General features: G+C 39.8%; 1 protein-coding gene across 1 annotated transcript in view; it reads right to left on the reverse strand.

The window, feature by feature from the left end:
* Nucleotides 1-22,500, reverse strand: part of LOC133650790 (autism susceptibility gene 2 protein homolog) — a 451,545-nt gene that overhangs the window by 53,532 nt on the left and 375,513 nt on the right. The gene's annotated exons all lie outside the window — the stretch shown is intronic.

Consider the following 22,500-nt stretch of genomic DNA (forward strand, 5'->3'; position numbering starts at 1 on the left):
ATTACAAACAGCAGAAATGTAATGACCTTCTGTCTGATAATAAATCTGATGAGAAGTTATTAACAGCTCTGATCACTCCCATACGCTAGGTCGTTTTTTTTAAACTGGGCTTCAGTTTTACCACCACTAATAAACATTACTATTTACTTCCACTATTTCCTAGTACCACAATTGAACTGAGCACCTAAATGCTGACTAACAGTCTGCACTGCTATCTACATCGGGCTTTTTTCAGAGCGATTAACAAAGTATTTACTTTTAAGGATGGGTATTGTTTGCATTTTTAACTGATCACCTGCTTAAATGGTGATAATTAAAAAATATACATTTTGTTTAAAAACTGTAACATTGAAGTTGAAGTTTATATGATTTTTAATCTACATTTCAAACACGTCCTTGGGATCTCAATAATATGAAATGGAAATGAACTTCTCCACAACTCACCCCATCCAGCTGGCTGCAAATGTGTCTTAGCCCCATCAGCCATGTTCGTAGTTTTAGCAATATGCTTTCATATCGAGAAATATAAGTATAGATGTATATAAAGTTAAAGTTAAAGTACCAATGATTGTCATGGAGAAATGTGTGTCTTTTTTAAACAAAAATGTCAACAAAAACAACAGATTTGGGTAATTTACATACAGTACAGGCCAAAAGTTTGGACACACCTTCTCAATCAATGCGTTTTCTTTATTTCATGACTATTTGCATTGTAGATTGTCACTGAATGCATCAAAATTATGAATGGACACATGTGGAGTTATGTACTTAACAAAAAAAGATCTGAAAACAAGTTGTATATTCTAGTTTCTTCAAAATAGCCACCCTTTGCTCTAAATTACTGCTTTGCACACTCTTGACATTCTCTCGATGAGCTTCACCTGAAAGGGTTTTCACTTCACAGTTGTCATAGTTTTGATGCCTTCAGTGACAATCTACAATGTAAATGGTCATGAAAATAAAGAAAACACATTGAAATGAAAAGGTGCGTCCAAACTCTAGGCCTGTTCTGTATATATATATATAAATATATATATATATATATATATATATATATATATATATATATATATATATATATATATATATATATATATATATATATATATATATATATATATATATATATAGGGTTGTAAATCCTTTTCTCTGCTTTTGTTTGGTTGAAAAGACACATTTCAATCCATATGCAACTTTTTATTAGAAATATATATATATAGGGTTGTAAATCATTTTCTCTGCTTTTGTTTGGTTGAAAAGACACATTTCAATCCATATGCAACTTTTTATTAGAAATGGCACATTTTAGCATTTAAACGTACATGTATGAGCTAGAGTCTGAACCACAGTGAGAGGAAAGCGAAGAACAAACTTCAGAAACAAGGAGATGAAGTACCTCAAAAGGTAGTTTATTAGTTTTTGTCCCTCAACACCTTTCAGTTCATATAGTTGTAACTATAGATGCTAGGTGCACTGCAAAAAGTCAGTGTTCAAAAATAAGAAAAAAGAATACAAAAATTAGGGGTGTTTTATTTGAACTAAGCAAAATTATCTGCCAATAGAACAAGAAAATTTGGCTTGTCAAGACTTTCCAAAACAAGTAAAATTAGCTAACCTCAATGAACCCAAAAATACCTTAAAATAAGTATATTCTCACTAATAACAAGTGTACTTTCCATGGTAGGAAAAAAAAAAGAGACCTTTTTGCTCAATATGTTGAAAAATACTCTTAAATTAAGTAAATGCTAGTGCCATTATCTTGACATAATGATACGCGCTCGGCATCATGATTTTTTTTTTCATGCTTGAAGTAAGAAATAATTACTTTAAAAAAGTAGTTTTATACTTGTGAGTGTTGATGACAGCTTTGCAACAGTTGATATTCTAGTTTCAAGCATGTTTTACTCAATATAGGTCATCAAATCTCAGTTACAAGCTGTAATATCTTACTGAGATCATTTAGGACCAAAACCCTTAAAACACGGAAAACACTAACATAAAATCTGCTTAGTGAGAAGAATTATCTTATCAGACAGAAAATAAGCAAATATTACCCTTATTTGAGATATTTAATCTTACTTAGATTTCCGTTTTTGCAGTGTGTTATTACGTCTGCTTTCATATTTGAAACGACTATGTACATCCATGCAAAAATATTACACTATACGTAGCCTGTTTATATCATCCACATCCAGTTCAGTTGAGCTAATGCTACATCGCTAACATATTGTTGCATTTATTAATCGAGTTATTTAGTAATAGTTATACAGTGCAGTGTAGACGAAAAAAATACTGTTAGGTAATGTATGCTAAATCCTAACTCTGTATAGTTCCATGTGCCAGTGTCCTACTTGCTCATATTAGAAGGATGCTACATGCTGACGTATCATTACACAATGTCATATTTCTACTGTTACTGGACGCACCGCTTCTTTGTATCCACCGTTGCCATAAATTGTCGGAACCGTCTCAGCGATTAAATGTAGTTTTGGGTAAATCCTTCTGTATGTTTCCCATCGGACCGAGACTAATTACATTGTTATGAAACACAAATGTTAAGCATTTCTTTTTTAAATGAGGCTGAAAGCTTGTATAGTGACCCGTGCTGGTTAATACAAACAATAACAGAACAAAAAACCTGCTCAGTGGCCTTGTGGTTAGTGTCAGCCCTGAGATTGGTGGGTTGTGAGTTGGTAGGCTGAGTCATACCAAAGACTATAGAAATGTGAGCCATTACCTCCCTGCTTGACACTCAACATCAAGGGTTGGAATTGGGGTTAAATCTCCAAAAATGATTCCCGAGTGCAGCCACCGCTGCTGCTCACTGCTCCCCTCACCTCGCAGGAGGTGGAACAAGGGGATGGGTCAAATGCAGGGAGTAATTTCATCACACCTAGTGAGTGTGTGTGACTATCACACTGCAAAAAGTCAGTGTTCAAAAACAAGAAGAAAAAAAACAAAAGTTAGGGGCATATTACTTGAACAAAGCAAAATTATCTGCCAATAGAACAAGAACATTTGGCTTGTTAAGACTTTCCAAAACAAGTCAAATTAGCTAACCTCAATGAATCCAAAAATACCTTAAAATAAGTATTTTCTCACTAATAACAAGTGCACTTTTCTTGATAGAAAAAACAAATATGAGACCTTTTTTCTCACTATGTTGAAAAATATTCTTAAATTAAGTAAATGCTAGTGCCATTATCTTGGCATAAAATATGCGCTCGGCATTACATGTCTTGCATTTTCCCATCGGTAAAATGACATCATCGCGCCAAGTGCGTGCTCTTTCAGTCAATTAGTGTGCAAGGAATATATATATATATATATATATATATATATATATATATATATATATATATATATATATATATATATATATATATATATATATATATATATATATATATATATATATATATATATATATAAATATATATACACACACATATATATATATATATATATATATAAATATATATACACACACATATATATATATATATATATATATATATATATATATATATATATATATATATATATATATATATATATATATATATATATATATATATATATTGTTGGAAGCATATCCATATTTAAGTGTTACTTCTTTCTAAACTCCTATAGTCATATAAAGAATAGCTAGTATTCTTCCTTCTTTTGAGTCTCATAGTAAGGTGTTGGCCTTCTAGATTGGAATGTGTCAGAGTAGAGATAACTCGGAGTAGTCTAAACAAAGAGAGTGGGAGCGAGGGACAGACGGAAGATCACGGGACTTCCGGGGGGTTTGAGCTAGACCGAGCTAGACCGATCTGGACCGGGCGAGGGAACGCTTGGGTGCTGGATTGGTCTCAGTTTGTCCTCTAAGCTTGGAGAATAAACCACAAAATACCAACTATTGCCTGGAGATTGAATATAAACATCAGCGTATTGCCATAAAAAGAATCTGGGAGAGACTAGCAATTTGAATTCCCCATTGGAGGAATGCTGGTCAACGCAACAATTTGGGGGCTTCGTCCGAGATGGCACGCTGTTGATTGATGACTTCTTGCAATCTTCTGGACAGACTCAATTGGCCAATTCAAGGGAAGCAGAACCTTTCTTTTTAGATAAAATCTGCGTTAGGAGTCTGTCCTGAAGTCTGTAAGTCAAACACTGTTTTGTAATCCCAGGCACAGAGTGGTGATTTTGATAAATTGATTGCATTTTTGCCCTGTCCGCCATTTTACATAATAGTTGTACATAGTGGTCAACTCATGTCATTGTGTCTTGAATCTTTCATCTGTGCCTGATAAAGTTATTGGTTAAAGTCCATCTGTATATTAAAATTCGCAAGGTTAAAGTCCTTCTGAATAATACGGTAAAGTTCTTGGTTAAAGTCCGTTCATATTTTTAATTCTGACGTTGGAGTCCTTATTAATAATACGATAAAGTTGTTGGTTAAAGTCCGTTCGTATTTTTAATTCTGAGGTTGGAGTCATTTTTAATAATACGATAAAGTTGTTGGTTAAAGTCCGTTCGTATTTTTAATTCTGAGGTTAGAGTCCTTATTAATAATACGATAAAGATTACCGTGACGGGCTGCTTCACTGACGAGTAAGCAAATAGTCGGGTGTGGTTCGCCCTGGGGATTTGGTCACCCCTAATAGAGTTCAAGGTTAAAGTCCTTATGAAAAATACGAGAAATACATTCTCGGGTTACGGATGGGGCATGAGAGACACAATGACCACAGGGTTTGACATGAACAAGTGTGACAGATAGAAATGTGATGGCGGTCGGGGAGGAATGTGATGAATCATTACTGTTTTTGATGATCAATTGAATGTACGGTTGTCGACAATGGAATTAGCAGGTACAGTTTAAGAGAACGCTCCTTGAAAGGGTTAAGAGGGGGTTTACAATACTTGAAAAGTCGTGAACTCAAACGTCTGGTAAAATAAGGAAATAAAAAATAAAATTTTTTGACAAAAACAAGAAAGTTTGATCATATTACGCCTATACTGGCTCACTTGCACTGGCTTCCTGTGCACTTAAGATGCGACTTTAAGGTTTTACTACTTACGTATAAAATACTACACGGTTTAGCTCCAGCCTATCTCGCCGATTGTATTGTACCATATGTCCCGACAAGAAATCTGCGTTCAAAGAACTCCGGCTTATTAGTGATTCCCAGAGCCAAAAAAAAGTCTGCGGGCTATAGAGCATTTTCTATTCGGGCTCCAGTACTCTGGAATGCCCTCCCGGTAACAGTTAGAGATGCTACCTCAGTAGAAGCATTTAAGTCCCATCTTAAAACTCATTTGTATAATCTAGCCTTTAAATAGACCCCCCCTTTTTAGACCAGTTGATCTGCCGTTTCTTTTCTTCTCTCCTCTTCTCCCCTGTCCCTTGCGAGGGGGAGTTGCATAGGTCCGGTGGCCATGGATGAAGTGCTGGCTGTCCAGAGCCGGGACCCCGGGTGGACCACTAGCCTGTGCATCGGTTGGGGACATCTCTGCGCTGCTGACCCGTCTCCGCTCGGGATGGTTTCCTGTTGGCCCCGCTGTGGACTGGACTCCCGCTGATGTGTTGGATCCACTGTGGACTGGACTTTCACAATGTTATGTCAGACCCACTCGACATCCGTTGCTTTCAGTCTCCCCTAGAGGGGGGGGGGGGGGGGGGGGGAGGGGGGGGGGGGGGTTACCCACATATGCGGTCCTCTCCAAGGTTTCTCATAGTCATTCACCGACGTCCCACTGGGGTGAGTTTTTCCTTGCCCGTATGTGGGCTCTGTACCGAGGATGTCGTTGTGGCTTGTACAGCCCTTTGAGACACTTGTGATTTAGGGCTATATAAATAAACATTGATTGATTGATAAACATTGAAAATAAAATAAAATAAAAAAGTAACTGGAAGTTTTATGGTAGGTGAAACGCAGAGAGAGTGCTCGTGTGTGTGTGTGCGGGAGTGCTTACGCGTGCGTGTGTGTGTGTGTGTGTGTGTGTGTGTGTGTGTGTGTGTGTGTGTGTGTGTGTGTGTGTGTGTGTGTGTGTGTGTGTGTGTGTGTGCGCTGGTGAAAATGGAACACTCAGGGAGAGAATTTAAGAGTTTGGCGTATGATAAAAGTAAACGGGGATTACGTGGAAAAACGAAATGCAGCAAAAGAAACGATGATTAATGACAGAATGAACTGATTGGTTTTTTGTCTGCCGCGCATGCGCAAGACAATTCAAACGACCCGCCCAGACTTTGACTAGGACACCGCCCCCTACTCCAGTGACAAGAGAAGGAGGTATTAACACGCCCCCTCTAAGATTAATCCTGCCTCCGAAAATTAACCCCTTGTACACGTCTGACCATTTTCTCCGGCAGACATTTTTGACACATGACATTAACACTTTGGACATACTACAATATAAGTCTCTTGCCGATGCATACATGCAAGCCATTGTTGACCTTGCTTTCCCACCTGTACCTCCGGGAGTGAACCTTTGGCCAAACACTTTGGACAAAGTTAACCCCGATATACAAGGTGCCAAAAACAATATATGGCAGGACATTTTATTCATCCCATGCAAAATAGGGCTAATGACAGAGCAACAAGGAAACGACTACTTAAATTACAGATCGCTGAAGATAAAAGGTTAAAAGAACCAAAAGGTCAAAGATCAGCTAGGGTATATTCAGCAGTGGGTGACCTTGCTTTTGAGTTCCAACAGGTGGAGGAAAGAATCCTCAACAGACGTGCGGTTGGACTCGGGTGGTGGACAACACGATGCTTCAAAGCCGGTCTGGGGTAGACACTGTTTCGGCTGTGACCAGCCTGGTCACTGGACTCGTGACTGTCCGAACATTCCCGAACAGGAAAGGTTCCGTCGTGCCAACCAACGAACACGAAGGCGTGTAAGAGGACGCCCACATCAGGAGCTGCAGCAGGAAGTACCGACAGGACCCCTGCTGGACATGAGTGTCAACGGACAATTTTATCAGCCACCCATTCGATTCTGAATGCAGAGGTACCAAAAAAAAACTGTGTGCTTCCTCTTTAAAGGTCGAAGGCTTCGCTGGGGTCACAAGAAGGATACCTGTCACCAAACCACTTCCGGTTCAGATTGCTGGACCTCCTTTACAGACTGTACCCTGACATTCAAATTGCAAAGAAGGAACATTCCTGGTGTTACCTGACGGCTGAACCACCCAGCTGCGACACCACTACCAAGACTACTCCATGAGCTCATACCACAGCCTTAAACAACAGGAATGGCTGACATCCAACTGCTCTAACGGTGAAAACCCTGACTGACTGAGATGCTTCTGTGTGTTCTGCCACCCGACTCGCCATATGTTATGATTATTTATATATGTTGGAACTCAAGGTGTGGCTGCTCATGTTGACCTATCTTTGCAACAGCTAGCATGGTATAAGATGGACACAATAGTGTCCCACATTGTTCCCTTGCTCTCTGTCTCGCCTACAAAACCAAAGAACTTAGATCCAATGATAAGACACAGCGTAGCTGCCAAACATTACACCGACACCCAAATACCACATTTTCAATTGTTTAGGTTTAGCCCATGGTTATGTTAAACACATAACTATGGGCTGCACTTTAGACACCTGTAGGCTATGAGGAGCTAGCAGCTACACAACAGCTGAGCTAAAACGACACACTACACATTTAAGCATATCAAATAATTATAGTTGCTCATTACATACACAAAGTTGCCGTGGCAGAAGTCTGATAGAAAATATTCAGTAACAAACGTGTCCGCATCATTACAAATTTCTACAACATGAGCTTGACTTAATGAATTATTGGTGCCACCAGGTGTGGTAAAAATTCAAAATACTATTGCTAAAGCATCCGCCATAAGGGTAGTATTTTTCTAGTATTGGTGACAATATAAATATAAGCATATTTTGTTACTTTCACCATATTGAATAAATTACATAAAAGATAGGGTTTAGTTGAGTTTGAGTTATTTGTGATATTGCTAAGGGGTCCCCTACCCTAACATGGCCTGTCCTCCGCTACTTGACTATTAGCTGACCTTTTTCTTAGATGTTTCTGAAAGTGATAGTATGACTAACACAGTCCTTTTTCCAGAAACAGAAGGGGGTGAGTGAGGGTGGATACAGACTCCTTGGAACTAAATCGACAATCATCCGACTCTGACACATTCCATAGTTTTAACGTTTTTACCGTGGGTAAGAAGTTATAACTAATTTTAATTTGAAAATAACGATTTTACACATCGATAGTAGTTTAGTAGATCAAATTTAGAATATGGAGGAGGTGAGGGTGAACCATGTATAGTCTTTGATTTCACTGATATGATCAATACGGTACAAGGGAAAAGGTACGTACTGACTTGTGTTGACAATCACAGTGGTTGGCCGGAAGCAACAACAACCTCAAAAGAGGATGCAATATCAGTAATTAAATGACTTGTGAATGACCTAGTACCCCGACATGGTTTCCCCAAAAAGATTAGGTCAGACAACGGCAACCATTTAAAAAAATACTCACTTAGCCTTGGTCGAAAAGGCTTTCGGACTAGAACACAGGTTTTTGGGGTACCATCCTGAGTCCCAAGGTAAGGTTGAAAGGATGGACCAGAACATTAAAAACTAATTGGCTAAAATCTGTGCACAGACCAAATTTAATTGGATTGACATGTTGCAATTAGCGTTAATGATCATTCGAAGGTCCGTGAATAAAACTGTTTTACCGCCCTTTGAGTTTTTCACCCTATGAGCTGCATACAGGTCAGCCATTCACAGGACCAGCAGCCCCCCCATGGAAGGAGGACTCAGCGTAAAACCAAAATGGTATTTTACACCAAAAATTGCAGAATTTGTGTGCCAGTTCTTCTGTACAGATTCCCTTCCGCCCGCTGAGAGGGTCAAGATCAAGGTCATCAAACGCAAGTGGACGGAGCCCAGGTGGACTGGTCCCTTCTAGGTCGTAGAACGGACGTCCCACGCCCTTCGACTGGCTGGTGGAGGGGACACCTGGTACCACCTCTCCCTCTGCACTACAGCTGAAGAACCTGACAGATTACCAGCGGATGTCATTGCTGACATCGCCACATCATCTGCCCCACAGCCCAGGAGACGAGAGAGATTTTCTACCTACATTACTCTTTTCAACTTCTATATTGTATATCCTTGTGTGAGACCAATCCAGTATGCTAAATGTTTCTTAGTTTGTCTTGCTTGTTTTCAGCATAACTGTATGTGTCGTTACATTAAGTGAAAAGTTTGATGTTTATCCCCGTTTGTTACCTAAATTACTCTGATATTGATAGACGAAAGGCAGGATGTTACACCCGACTAGTGTTCCCTGACGGACTGGTGCTTGGGCGTGTTCTACTGTCTTTGTGTCTCAGTTCATCCTTCCTGACGACAGTGACTGACAAGTGTCTAAGAACATACAGCGGACTTTAAATAGACTGGGTCAAAGGGGATAGCAAGACTTATTTTTGACCTGTGCAGTGTGATTAATTACGGGGGACACAATAGCTATTACCGTGGTAATAACCTCTATATTTGTTACGACTCAACCCTGAACCATTGGTGTCGGATGCAGACAACATACTCTGGTAAGTTGTGCCCATCGTCCCTTTTATGTTGTTTTGGGGCTTGACCTGACTGATACAGACGCTAAAGGAATTGTTAAAATGAATGTCCTTGAGAGGGCGTTAACGACCTCTACACCCTCTGTAGCACCTAAAGTACCACCCCACCTAGGTGGTGTTTCAAAGGCTCACATCCGTGCGTGCTAATGACATCACCACCGAAGGCCTGGTAACTTTGACCTTAGGAGCGGGTGCAGACAACCTGTGGCTCAGGTGGATGCCAAAACCTGGGTGACTGTGTTGCTTCTTCCGCTGGACGTCCTTTTTCCCACACTTACCCCGCCCCTTTTAAGTTGACTGACATGTGTACCCTTCTGTTGACAATGCTACCCGACTTCTTCCCTTTGTGGCCCAAAAGCGGAATTACACGCGTTTTCAAATTACAGGACCCTCTCCGTCCCCCAACAAATTGGGTGACATCAACCGTTACTGGTGCACCACACTGATAGATGGCTCTGGGATAGGCCCTTAGGCACCAGCTGACTTATTCTGGTGTTGTGGGAAGCACAGATTGTACATTAGAATCCCGACGTCAGCCGTTGGGCTTTGTGCTATGGTTAGACTGGTGACCCCACTCACCAAATTAACACCCCTTGGAACTCCTGTTTCAGTGGCCTCTCTAACTCCCCGCCACCGTTGAGACTAACCAACCTGACTCGTGACGCCGTTGAGGGACTTGCTGAACAACTTGCCCCGACCTCCCTCAGGGCCGTTCAGATCCGCATAGCCCTAGACCGCATCTTAGCCAAGGAAGAAGGAGTGTGTGCAATGTTTGGTGACCAATGCTGTACCTTCATTCCTAACAACACTACCCCCGATGGCTCAGTTCAGAGGGCCTTAAGGGCCTCCAGGCCCTGTCTAGGGAACTCTCTCTCTGACCCCTTCAAAGATTGGCTTCTAAGCACATTAGGCAGGTGGACTGACCTAATTAAGTCTGTCTTGGTCTCCATTTGGAGCTTTTTTGGCCATCATAGCCTCATGCGGTTGCTTTATCGCCCCTTGGGCTAAGTGTCACTAAAGGGGGTCTAGCAAAGTGGTAACTTTAAGACTTTCGAGAATTGTTGGTTTACTTCCCTGACCATGACGACATTGACGTGGACTCCTTCCATCTATCTCCCATGTAAATAAGCTGTTGTTTTATTGCTAGCTTGCTTAAAGAAAAAAACCAGCACCTACTTTAATGTGGGGCGTGCTTTATAAGTTTTGTACAAGTAATAAAGATCTTATTAGAAGATCTTAAAGGGGGACTTGTTGGAAGCATATCCATATTTAAGTGTTACTTCTTTCTAAACTCCTATAGTCATATAAAGAATAGCTAGTATTCTTCCTTCTTTTGAGTCTCATAGTAAGGTGTTGGCCTTCTAGATTGGAATGTGTCAGAGTAGAGATAACTCGGAGTAGTCTAAACAAAGAGAGTGGGGGCGAGGGACAGACGGAAGATCACGGGACTTCCGGGGGGTTTGAGCTAGACCGAGCTAGACCGATCTGGACCGGGCGAGGGAACGCTCGGGTGCTGGATTGGTCTCAGTTTGTCCTCTAAGCTTGGAGAATAAACCACAAAATACCAACTATTGCCTGGAGATTGAATATAAACATCAGCGTATTGCCATAAAAATAATCTGGGAGAGACTAGCAATTTGAATTCCCCATTGGAGGAATGCTGGTCAACGCAACAATATATATATATATATATATATATATATATATATATATATATATATATATATATATATATATATATATATATATATATATATATATATATATATATATATATATATATATATACTACCGTTCAAAAGTTTGGGGTCACATTGAAATGTCCTTATTTTTGAAGGAAAAGCACTGTACTTTTCAATGAAGATAACTTTAAACTAGTCTTAATTTTAAAGAAATACACTCTATACATTGCTAATGTGGTAAATGACTATTCTAGCTGTTTGTTGGTGCTTTTGAACGGTAGTGTATATATATATATATATATATATATATATATATATATATATATATATATATATATATATATATATATATATATATATATATATATATACTACCGTTCAAAAGTTTGGAGTCACATTGAAATTTCCTTATTTTTGAAGGAAAAGCACTGTACTTTTCAATGAAGATAACTTTAAACTAGTCTTAACTTTAAAGAAATACACTCTATACATTACTAATGTGGTAAATGACTATTCTAGCTGCAAATGTCTGGTTTTTGGTGCAATATCTACATAGGTGTGTAGAGGTCCATTTCCAGCAACTATCACTCCAGTGTTCTAATGGTACAATGTGTTTGCTCATTGGCTCAGAAGGCTAATTGATGATTAGAAAACCCTTGTGCAATCATGTTCACACATCTGAAAACAGTCTAGCTCGTTACAGAAGCTACAAAACTGACCTTCCTTTGAGCAGATTGAGTTTCTGGAGCATCACATTTGTGGGGTCAATTAAACGCTCAAAATAGTCAGAAAAAGATAACTTTCATCTGAAACTCGACAGTCTATTCTTGTTCTTAGAAATGAAGGCTATTCCACAAAATTGTTTGGGTGACCCCAAACTTTTCAACGGTAGTGTATATATATTTACAGCCCGGCCCCCAACCACATTTTTTTTATTGTAATTTTGAAGAATTTATCTGAATGTGCATGAATTATTTATGTTCAAAATTGTTTGAAATGTCACATGTTACATTTTTAAATATTAACTGTCAGTTTACTGTACTGTGCCAACTGTACTACTATATGAGTACGTATTTTCTATTGTTTCATTGAAAATAAAACAGCAAAGTTTTAATTATGAGATACAATTGTGTCAAAGTCAGGATTTTTTATTTCATGCTTGAAGTAAGAAATTCTTACTTTGAAAAAGCAGTTTTATACTTGTGAGTGTTGATGACACAGCTTTGCAACAGTTGATATTTTAGTTTCAAGCATGTTTTACTCAATATAGGTCATACAATCTCAGCAACAAGCTGTAATATCTTACTGAGATCATTTAGGACCAAAACACTTAAAACAAGTAAAACACTAACATAAAATCTGCTTAGTGAGAAGAATTATCTTATCAGACAGAAAATAAGTAAATATCACCCTTATTTGAGATATGTAATCTTACTTAGATTTCAGTTTTTGCAGTGCAGTGGTACTTTAACTTTAACTTTAACATTTGAACTTTTATGTCTCACCCTGGGCATCTTTTGTTTGGACTAAACCTGCTGCTCTGGAATATAAATATGGCGGACTGGTGCAGAAGTCGCCTGGAAAACATTGAATTCACATACATATGGGGATCCCAAATACACAAACACAGGCAAAACCAGTGGGTTTATATACTACTATGACCCTTTTAAACTGAGGTACCAATGTAATAACCTAGTGGAATTCCACAACCTGCTCAGTGGGCTTGTGGTTAGAGTTTTCGCCCTGAGATCGGTAGGTTGTGAGTTCAAACCCCAGCCGAGTCATACCAAAGACTATAAAAATGGGACCCATTACCTCTCTGCTTGGCACTCAGCATCAAGGGTTGGAATTGGGGGTTAAATCACCAAAAAATATTCCCGAGCGCGCCTACTGCTGCTGCTCACTGCTCCCTTCACCTCCCAGGAAACTTTTTAACAAGTGCATTGTTCCTTTTCTGAGCAAAGGCACATTTTTTTTCTTTAAAAAAATCCCAAGGCACACAACCAGTAGAAATCATTGAAAAATGAAACTCAGCAGCCAATATTGACAATTAAAAAGTTGTTCTCGCAATTGTTTGATATGAATTTAAACCATAACCAACCATGCATCACTATAGCTCTTGTCTCAAAGTAAGTGCCACGACCTGTCACAGCACACCGTGACTTATTTGGAGTTTTTTGGTGTTTTCCTGTGTGTCGTGTTTTAGTTCTTGTCTTGCGCTCCTATTTTGGTGGCTTTTCCTGTTTTGTTGGTATTTTCCTGTAGCAGTTTCATGTCTTCCTTGAACATTCCCCGCACCTGCTTTGTTTTCGCAATCAAGACTATTTAAGTTGTGCGGACGCTATCCTTCTTTGTGTTAACATTGTTGATTTTCATTTACGGATGTACTTTGTGGACGCCGTCTTTGCTCCACAGCAAGTCTTTGCTGTCGTCCAGCATTCTGTTTTTGTTTACTTTGCAGCCAGTTCAGTTTTAGTTTCGTTGTGCATAGCCTTCCCTAAGCTTCAATGCCTTTTCTTAGCGGCACTCACCTTTTGTTTATTTTTGGTTTAAGTGTTAGATACCTTTTTACCTGCACGCATATTGTGATCACGACAAACCAGGTTCCCGACATCTACAAGGCAATTAGCTACCTGCTGCTAACTACTGATATGGAATAATATTACATGGTTACTCTGCTGGGCTGTAGACAGCACGTTTGCCTATTACAATTACTGGTTTGCAAAAAATGTTTTTAGCCCAATTACAAACCCTGTTTCCATATGAGTTGGGAAATTGTGTTAGATGTAAATATAAACGGAATACAATGATTTGAAAATCATTTTCGACCCGTATTCAGTTGAATATGCTACAAAGACAACATATTTGATGTTCAAACTGATAAACATTTTTTTGTTGTGCAAATAATCATTAACTTTAGAATTTGATGCCAGCAACACGTGACAAAGAAGTTGGGAAAAGTGGCAATAAATACTGATAAAGTTGAGGAATGCTCATCAAACACTTATTTGGAACATCCCACAGGTGAACAGGCAAATTGGGAACAGGTGGGTGCCATGATTGGGTATAAAAGTAGATTCCATGAAATGCTCAGTCATTCACAAACAAGGATGGGTCACCACTTTGTCAGCAAATGCGTGAGCAAATTGTTGAACAGTTTAAGAAAAACCTTTCTCAACCAGCTATTGCAAGGAATTTAGGGATTTCACCATCTACGGTCCGTAATATCATCAAAGTGTTCAGAGAATCTGGAGAAATCACTGCACATAAGCAGCTAAGCCCGTGACCTTCGATCCCTCAGGCTGTACTGCATCAACAAGCAACATCAGTGTGTAAAGGATATCACCACATGGGCTCAGGAACACTTTAGAAACCCACTGTCAGTAACTACAGTTGGTCGCTACATCTGTAAGTGCAAGTTAAAACTCTCCTATGCAAGGCAAAAACCGTTTATCAACAACACCCAGAAACGCTGTCAGCTTCGCTGGGCCTGAGATCATCTAAGATGGACTGATACAAAGTGGAAAAGTGTTCTGTGGTCTGACGAGTCCACATTTCAAATTGTTTTTGGAAACTGTGGACGTCGTGTCCTCCGTACCAAAGAGGAAAAGAACCATCGGGGTTGTTATAGGCGCAAAGTTGAAAAGCCAGCATCTGTGATGGTATGGGGGTGTATTAGTGCCCAAGACATGGGTAACTTACACATCTGTGAAGGCGCCATTAATGCTGAAAGGTACATACAGGTTTTGGAGCAACATATGTTACCATCCAAGCAACGTTACCATGGACGCCCCTGCTTATTTCAGCAAGACAATGCCAAGCCACGTGTTACATCAACGTGGCTTCATAGTAAAAGAGTGCGGGTACTAGACTGGCCTGCCTGTAGTCCAGACCTGTCTCCCATTGAAAATGTGTGGCGCATTATGAAGCCTAAAATACCACAACAGAGACCCCCGCACTGTTGAACAACTTAAGCTGTACATCAAGCAAGAATGGGAAAGAATTCCACCTGAGAAGCTTAAAAAATGTGTCTCCTCAGTTCCCAAACGTTTACTGAGGAAAGGCCATGTAACACAGTGCTGAACATGCCCTTTCCCAACTACTTTGGCACGTGTTGCAGCCATGAAATTCTAAGTTAATTATTATTTGCAAAAAAAAAAAAAGTTTATGAGTTTGAACATCAAATATCTTGTCTTTGTAGTGCATTCAATTGAATATGGGTTGAAAATGATTTGCAAATCGTTGTGTTCCGTTTATATTTACATCTAACACAATTTCCCAACTCATATGGAAACAGAGTTTGTAGGTGAAATTACATATTCTCCCACGGCACACCAGACTGTATTTCATGGCACACTAGTATGCCGCGGCACAGTGGTTGAAAACATTCCTAAACACAGAAACCATTTTGAACACAGCCATGCAGAAATGTTCCATGTTTGCAACACCAGCCATCCCTCGTCAGAAGAAAACGGAGGCGGTGATAGCACTGGACTGAGTTCTCTGCATGTTCAAGCCTCTGTGGGATTGTGTTGTCTCTAACTCCCTTAGTTCCCCTTCGTTTCGCATAGCGGCAGCTGCAAAGCGCGGCAGAAATAAAAGCCGGAACACTTTAAACAGCTTTTATTGTTCTTGTGATGTGCTCAGTACAGCTAACCTGTCCTCGCAGTGAAAATTGTACTCGGCCGGCAATGAAAGAGGATCTCATTTACCTAAAAGCACTTATGAATTTTTAATTTGCTTTAACAAGTAAATTAACAAGTCCCTCATTTGGGAAGTTTTATGGCTGCTTGCCACTGAGGGAGAGCCATGAAAGTTTTATAGATAACCCGCTCCCTGGGAAGCATCGCTGATAATAAATTGTGTTTTTCCTGGGGCGCTGGTTTCCACCGACTACGCTTTGAATATGTTCTTTTATGCCGCCTTTAGAGGTCGACGGTATACACAACGGTTATTAAAGTGCTCTGGAATTTCTCCGCTCTGCAGTTCGAACGAACGACTTGAGGAAATCTGGCAAATTTCACGCTCGTAGCCTTGGGGGAGCCGATAGGCGTTCATGGAAAAGCATTCAACTTTGCTAATTATGGACCTTCCAGTCTGTTTATAAACCCTCCAAGTGTCGTAACATCACTTTGAGCTGCTTGACAGGAGCAGTTGGGAAATGCAGCTCCTGTTTAGTGCTCAGCAAGCTTTATTTGATGAGACCGGGAAGTGAACGGGGAGCCTGAGGGTCCGTCAGGGCCTGTCAGAGGACTGCCAAAGAGGGTCGACAACATCTTTCTGATGCGGCTGTGTTGGGAGCCCACCAGTGTGGCCTGACTGTGACCTGGTGCTCCACTCGGAGGCACAGCTGCTCTAAGTACCACTGACGGCAGCTCGGCCCTGACCATTGTGTCACCCATAAGCCCTTGTGCCACGCTTTCTGCGAGGCCTGTCACACAGCATCAATCCTTGGCTTCTATTGCCTCAGAGTCGTTCACGGCTACCACCATGCAGGTCACGCATACAGTCTTTAATAGCGCTTTTATCAATGTGGTTTCAGGATAGCAACATCTTGACAATTGGCGTATGTTGGCATGATCCCTGGATGCAGAGAAGGCAGGTAAAGTGCAAGCAGGAGGGCTCTTTATTAGGTACCAGGCAGGTACGACACAGGTCGAGCAGGAACTCAAAAATCATACCTAGCATAAAGAAGGTAATCAACCAGCACTGAAGGAGGGAACAAGGTTGAGCTAAATACAAAACCCAAAACCAGTGAAGTTGGCACGTTGCGTAAATCGTGAATAAAAACTAAATACAACGATTTGCTAATCCTTTGCAACCTATATCAAATTGAATAGACTGCAAAAAATATATACTTAATGCTCGAACAGGAAAACATTGTTATTTTATGCAAATATTAGCTCATTTGGAGTTGGATGCCTGCAAAATGTTTCAAAAAAGCTGGCACAAGTGGCAAAAAAGACTGAGAAAGTTGAGGAATGCTCATCAAACACTTGTTTGGAACATCCCACAGGATAACAGGCTAATTGGGAACAGGTGGGTGCCATGACTCGGTTTAAAAGCAGCTTCCAAGAAATACTCAGTCATTCACAAACAAAGATGGGGCGAGGGTCACTACTTTGTGAACAAATGTGTGAGCAATTTGTTGAACAGTTTAAGAACAACATTTCTCAATGAGCTATTGCAAGGAATTAAGGGATTTCACCATCTACCGTCCGTAATATCATCAAAACGTTCAGATCACGTAAGCGGCCAAGCCTGTGACGTTCGATCCCTCAGCCGGTACTGCATCAAAAACCGACACCAGTGTGTAAAGGATATCACCAAATGGGCTCAGGAACACTTCAGAAAACCACTGTCAGTAACTACAGTTTGTCGCTACAACACGTCAACAACACCCAGAAACGCCGCCGGCTTCACTGGGCCCGAGCTCATCTAAGACGGACTGATGCAAAGTGGAAAAGTGTTCAGTGGTCTGACGAGTCCACATTTCAAATTGTTTTTGGAAACTGTGGACGTCGTGTCCTCCGGAACAAAGAGGAAAACAACCATTCAGATTGTTATAGGTTCAAAGTTCAAAAGCCAGCATCTGTGATGGTATGGGGGTGTATTAGAGCCCAAGTGCATGGGTAACTTACACACCTGTGAAGGCACCATTAATGCTGAAAGGTACGTACAGGTTTTGTAGCAACATATGTTGTCATCCAAGCAACGTTATCATGGGCGCCCCTGCTTATTTCAGCAAGACAATGCCAAGTAGTAAAATAGTGCGGGTACTAGACTGGCCTGCCTGTAGTCCAGACCTGTCTCCCATTGAAAATGTGTGGCGCATTATGAAGCGTAAAATACTACAACAGAGACCCCGGGCTGTTGAACAACTTAAGCTGTACATCAAGCAAGAATGGGAAATAATTCCACCAAAAATGTGTCTCCTCAGTTCCCAAACGTTTACTGAGTGTTGTTAAAAGGAAAAGCCATGTAACACAGTGGGGAAAATGCCCCTGTGCCAACTTCTTTGAAATGTGTTGCTGCCATTAAAATCAAAGTTAATGATTATTTGCAAAAAAAAGATAAGTTTCTCAGTTCGAACATCAAATATATTGTCTTTGTAGTATATTCAATTGAATATAAGTTGAAAATGATTTGCAAATCATTGTATTCTGTTTTTATTTACGATTTACATAACATGCCAACTTTACTGGTTTTGTGTTTTGTATGTATATATATATATATATATATATAAATATATATATATATATATATATATATATATATATATATATATATATATATATATATATATATATATATATATATATATTTATATATGTAGACAAGGTTGCTGTGGTTTATCCGTTAAACAGTGTTCATTACCGGAGTAGAGCGGAACTCCCCTGAGTTCTGACTATAGAACTTTCCTCCAGAAGGTCTTATTTTTGTCCATGTGATGTCAGATGAAGCAACAATTGAGCTGTTTGGCCCCAATACCCAGCAATATGTTTGGAGGAGAAAAGGTAAGGCCTTTAATCCCAGGAACACCATGCCTACTGTCGAGCATGGTGGTGGTAGTATTATGCTCTGGGCCTGTTTTGCTGACAATGGAACTGGTGCTTTACAGAGAGTAAATGGGAGAATGAAAAAGGAGGATTACCTCCATATTATTCAGAACAACCCAAAGTTTTCAGCCCGGAGGTTGGGTTTTGGGCGCAGTTGGATGTTCCAACAGGACAATGACCCCAAACACACGTCAAAAGTGGTAAAGGAATGGCTAAATCATGCTAGAATGAAGGTTTTAGAATGGCCTTCCCAAAGTCCTGACTTAAATGTGTGGACAATGCTGAAGAAACAAGTCCATGTCAGAAAACCAACAAATTTAGCTGAACTGCACCAATTTTGTCAAGAGGAGTGGTCAAAAACTCAACCAGAAGCTTGTCAGAAGCTTGTGAATGCCTACCAAAAGTGCCTTATTGCAGTGAAACTTGCCAAGGGACATGTAACCAAATATTAACATTGCTGTATGTATACTTTTGACCCAGCAGATTTGGTCACATTTTTAGTAGACCCATAATACATTCGTAAAAGAACCAAACTTCATGAATGTTTTCAGTGACCAATGTGCTCCAATCACTCTATCACAAAAAAAAAAGAGTTGTAGAAATTATTGGAACCTCAAGACAGCCATGACATTATGTTCTTTACAAGTGTTGACCACGACTTTATGCATATATATATATATATATATATATATATATATATATATATATATATATATATATATATATATATATATATATATATATATATATATATATATATATATATATATATATCAGTGGCATGCAGTCACTGGAGGCAGGTGAGGCGGGGCCTCACGTGCCATCATGGAAAGAAAAAAATGTAAAAAGAAAAAAAAAAAATTAAATTGTTATATGTTTCCAGTGATTATACTATAAAGTTATTTTCCATTTAACTTCACCAGTTTTAGATTATTTTTATTCAAAATCGCTGAATTTTCACATTTGCCATTCAAATACTGAGAAGAGACGGTGCGGTGATCAGCAGTCAGTTGAGGCACGTCACTGCGTTGTGCCTCAACATGGATTGCGGACTCGGCTAACTGCTGGCCTGCTGTGCAGTGAGACCGTATTGCTATATGAACTATATTATACATTTCCATAGTTTAGTTAGCTGAGGTATATAATGTACAGTGTATATTGTCAACAACTGTATGTTTGTAACGTCTTTCTTGTGCTGAGCAATCATAAAACGGTTGCGAAGACCACTGGCTGAGGCTCACAGTAATCCCGCCTCCTGGTGGTAGACAATGCACTCCCGCCGTAAAATGCACCCCCTGACGGAAGTGTTATATCAACTAAAGCCCACACTTAAACTTTCCACGTGCAAGATTGAATCTATTTAAAAAAGTTATTTAATAAGAAGCCAAAAAGTGCAAAAACAATAATGTTCGTGTTGGAGGAGTTGTGAATGACAGGGCCACAACATTAGGTACACCTGCAGACTGCAGCACGGATTTCATATTTCATTCATTCACAACTCCTCCAACACGAACATTATTGTTTTTGCACTTTTTGGCTTCTTATTGAGCTGCTGCATTTTTTGGTTGGGTTGTTTATTTCTTTTGAGTAACTTCTACATTTCTAAAAGGGGAGGAATGTAATAGAGTGATCTATGTTTGTCTGTTGCCATCTCCTGGTTAATGTTGGCTATAGCGTACTGGGGTTACTTTTTGGTTGGCCGACGATTTACGTGGTGTTGCGCACCTGACGTCAAGTGTGTTGAGTCTGTTCTGAAGTCTACAATAAAGCGACATACTTCATCACCTCGCCTGGTTATTGCCTCCAACCCAATATATTACATAAAGGTAAGACCATAATAACGTTTTATTTATTAAATGTGCTTTTTTATGTGCTACAGTTTGTATGTGTAAAGTTAAAGTTAAGTTAAAGGCCTACTGAAATGATTTTTTTTTATTTAAACTGGAATAGCAGATCCATTCTATGTGTCATACTTGATCATTTCGCGATATTGCCATATTTTTGCTGAAAGGATTTAATAGAGAAAATCGACGATAAAGTTCGCAACTTTTGCTCGCTGATAAAAAAAAAGCCTTGCCTGTACCGGAAGTAGCGTGACGTCACAGGAGCTAGTATTCCTCACACTTCCCCATTGTTTACAATGGAGCGAGAGAGATTCGGACAGAGAAAGTGATGATTACCCCATTAATTTGAGCGAGGATAAAAGATTCGTAGATGAGGAACGTTACAGTGAAGGACTTGAGAGACAGTGATGGACGTATCTTTTTTCGCTCTGACCGTAACTTAGGTACAAGCTGGCTCATTGGATTCCACACTCTCCTTTTTTTATTGTGGATCACGGATTTGTATTTTAAACCACCTCGGATACTATATCCTCTTGAAAATGAGAGTCGAGAACGCAAAATGGACATTCAGTGCCTTTTATCTCCACGACAATACATCGGCGAAATGCTTTAGCTACGAGCTAACGTGATAGCATCGTGCTTTAACTGCATATAGAAACAAAAAAATAAAGGATAGAAGGAAGGATAGATAGAAAATCAACAATACTATTAAACCGTGGACATGTAAATACACGGTTAATGCTTTCCAGGCTGGCGAAGGTTAGCAACTTAGCAACGGGACCTCACAGAGCTATGCTAAAAACATTAGCTCTCCACCTATGCCAGCCAGCCCTCATCTACTCATCAACACCCGTGCTCACCTGCGTTCCAGCGATCGGCAGAAGGACGAAGGACTTCACCCGATGCGTTTGGCGGCCCGGAGACGTAGGAAGTCAAGGTGAGGTCGGCGGCTAGCGCGGCTAGCGCTCCAACAAAGTCCTCCTGGTTGTGTTGCTGTAGTCCGCTGCTAATACACCGATCCCACCTACAACTGTCTTCTTTGCAGCCTTCATTGTTCATTAAACAAATTGCAAAAGATGTCCAAAATACTGTGGAATTATGAAATGAAAACAGAGCTTTTTGTATAGGATTCTACAGGTACCATAACTTCCGTTACTCTGACTTCGTCACGCGCATACGTCATCATACCGCGACGTTTCAGCCGGATATTTCCCGGGAAGTTTTAAAAGTCACTTTATAAGTTAACCCGGCCGTATTGGCATGTGTTGCAATGTTAAGATTTCATCATTGATATATAAACTATCAGACTGCGTGGTCGGTAGTAGTGGGTTTCAGTAGGCCTTTAAAGTACCAATGATTGTCACACACACACTAGGTGTGGTGAAATGTGTCCTCTGCATTTGACCCACCTGGGAGGTGAGGGGAGCAGTGGGCAGCAGCGGCGCCGAGCCCGGGAATAATTTTTGGTGATTTAACCCCCAATTCCAACCCTTGATGCTGAATGCCAAGCAGGGAAGAATGCTGGTATGAGCTTTTAAACATAACCCGTTAACTGCTGCCAATCAAATGGTGAATAAGATACTCTTTAGGGTTCATATGTTTGTAAATCTGACTGTGATGAAGTCAGTGCCTCACCAGCCATGAACCTCACCGCACGTCACTGATATATATATATATATATATATATATACACACACACACACACACATATATATATATATATATATATATATATATATATATATATATATATATATATATATATATATATATATATATATATA

The sequence above is a fragment of the Entelurus aequoreus genome, linkage group LG05 (assembly GCF_033978785.1).
Source record: "Entelurus aequoreus isolate RoL-2023_Sb linkage group LG05, RoL_Eaeq_v1.1, whole genome shotgun sequence".
NCBI classification, from domain to species: Eukaryota; Metazoa; Chordata; class Actinopteri; order Syngnathiformes; family Syngnathidae; genus Entelurus; species Entelurus aequoreus.